Source organism: Carlito syrichta, unplaced genomic scaffold, assembly GCF_000164805.1.
Source record: "Carlito syrichta isolate Samal-C Ts95f unplaced genomic scaffold, Tarsius_syrichta-2.0.1 Scaffold309114, whole genome shotgun sequence".
Lineage (NCBI taxonomy): Eukaryota > Metazoa > Chordata > Mammalia > Primates > Tarsiidae > Carlito > Carlito syrichta.
The window spans coordinates 586,017-588,675 of NW_007253210.1; the positions used below are offsets into that span (position 1 = coordinate 586,017).

Below are 2,659 nucleotides of genomic sequence, written 5' to 3' on the forward strand. Positions count from 1 at the left end.
GGTCTCGCTGCCCAGGTGGGTCTCGAACCCGCGGGCTCAGGCAATCCACTCACCTCAGCCTCCCAAGGGCATGGGATTACAGGCTGAGCCACCGAACCTGGCTAGCCACAATTCCTTACACTTATCTTTAAAAGTGAGAAAATGCAAAAAATAAAAAGCAAACGTTAAAAAAAAAGTGAGAAAATGCACATTAACGTTCCAGTCCTTGTGATTTCTTTTCTTTTCTTTTCTTTTTTTTGAGTTGGAGTCTCACTCTGTCACCCAGGCTGGAGTGCAGTGGCACACTCACGGCCACCCCAGCATCAACTCGCTAGGATCTGGCAATCCTTCCACCTCAGCTTTCTAAGTAGCTAGAACTACAGGCAGCCACACCCGGCTAATTTTTGATTTATTGTGGAGACGAGGTCTCGCTAAGTTGCCCGGGCTGGTCTCAAACCAACAGTCCCAGGCAATCTACTCACCTCGACCTCCCAAAGTGCTGGAATTACAGGCTAAGCCACTGATCCCAGCCCTTGTGATTTCATATGGATACAGTGTCACCTATGCTTATTGTCTAGGTGACTTACCTGTTTAGGAAATGGGAGTATTTTCTGTGCTTCACTTCCTACTGATCTAATGAGTTTTATCTCTATATCTCGTTTCCCTTAATCCATAATCAAGTCCTTAAAATAGAAAAAAATCTGAACACATCATTTTGGAGGATTATTTATTCTCTTGTCAGAAACTATGGTTTTTTAAAGCTTTCTACACATTCTATTAAATCATTATGCTATAATTAAATTGACCTTATGGAAGGAAATTCTGTATAATCTTTCTTCCCTTGATTCATAATCATTTGTCTTTTACCCCCTTAATTGATTTCATTCTCCCTGAGAATACTGAAATAAAATTCCAACTTGACTAATGACACCAATTTAGTTATGAAACCACTTTATAACTTCTCAAAGCATGACAGTGAAACCAAATATCAAGATGATGTGATTTAAATAAAGGCATAATAATGAATTAAGTGAATATTGCCTTTCATAACTGAATGATGCCTAGCTTTAAAATATGTAGATGAAACCGGGCTCAGTGGCTCAGCCTGTAATCCGCCTTTGGGAAGCTGAGGTGAGTGGATTGCCTGAGCCCATGGGTTCGAGACCCACCTGGGCAATTTGGCGAGACCTCATCTCTACAATAAATCAAAAAATTAGCCTGTAGCGTGGTAGCACGCGCCTGTAGTTCCAGCTACTCGGAAGGCTGAGGCGGAAAGATCGCTGGAGCCCAGCAGGTCGAGGCTGCGGTGGCTGGGAGGGGCCACTGCACTCCAGTCTGGGCAACAGAGTGAGACTCTAACTCAAAAAATAAAATAAAATAAAATATGTAGATGAACATATCTATATAGATATGTAAATACATTAAAATATATTTGATGATGATTACCTATGTATTTAATAAGATTAAATGAAGCCAGGTGCAGTGGCTCATGTCTATAATCCCAGCGTATTGGGAGGCTGAGGTGAGAGGACTGCCTGAGCCCAGGAGTTTGAGACCAGCCTGGGCAACTTGGCGAGACCTCTTCTCTACAATATATCAAGAAAAATTAGCTGAGCATAGTGGCGCATGCCTGTAGTTCCAGTTACTTGGAAAGCTGAAACGGAAGGATCACCTGAGCCCAGCAGGTCAAGGCTGCAGTGGCTGCAAGCGTGCCAGTACACTCCAGCCTGGGCAACAGAGTGCTACTCCTACTCAAAAAACAAACAAACAAACAAATAACAAGATCAAATGAAAGATATATGATCTGATTACAGTATTTTTGGTTTCAGTATTTATGATATGGCAATTACTTTTTCTTCTCATTGTAAATATCTTTTTTCATTCATTGGTTGCACAGGAAATGGTACTTGGGTAATATACTAGAACTTATCCTTGGTTTTGATCTGAAAGAATTCTCCCTGACCAAGTCTCAATTGCTTAAACAAACTAATTAACAAAAAAAAGCATTAAGACAATTATATTGATAATTCAGTTTTTAAAAATATGTATTGATCTTAATAGCTAGCTCTTTGAAATGGTTTCATTCATGTAATGATTGCAACTTTCCATTTAATTTTGTTGCAGACACCTGGCTTATGACCGATTCTTTAAATGTTTGATGTACTTACCATTTTCTCATGTTGCCATTCCTATCAGATCTATTTTTGTTTTCACTATTTTGTTGTTGTTTGAAATGAGGTCTTGGTATGTTGCCCCATCTGGCTTCATATTCCTAGGCTCAAGCCATTTTCTTACCTCAACCTCCTGAGTAGCAGGGACTACAGGCATGCATCACTGTACCCGGCCTTGTTTTCAGATATTAAAATAACATTTTCAGAATCCTATGCTTTGAAGATTATAAATTTTAATTTGCTTCTTCATATAAAACAGAGCAGATGGCCAGTGTGGAAAGAACATTACATTTGATGTTATTTTAGTAGGAAGAACTTAAAGAAATTAGTCTCTAAAGGGCATAAGCACCTGTGTTTAAAAAAAAGTCAAGCCGGGCTTGGTGGCTCAGCCTGTTATCCCAGCACTTTGGGAGGCTGAGGTGAGTGGATTGCCTGAGCCCACAGTTTCGAAAACCCGCCTGGGCAACTTGGCGAGACCTCATCTCTACAATAAATCAAAAAATTAGCCA

The 2,659-nt window shown here is 40.2% G+C and overlaps 1 protein-coding gene across 1 annotated transcript in view; it reads left to right on the forward strand.

The window, feature by feature from the left end:
- Positions 1-2,659, forward strand: part of FBXO47 (F-box protein 47) — a 28,707-nt gene that overhangs the window by 1,345 nt on the left and 24,703 nt on the right. The window lies entirely within an intron of this gene.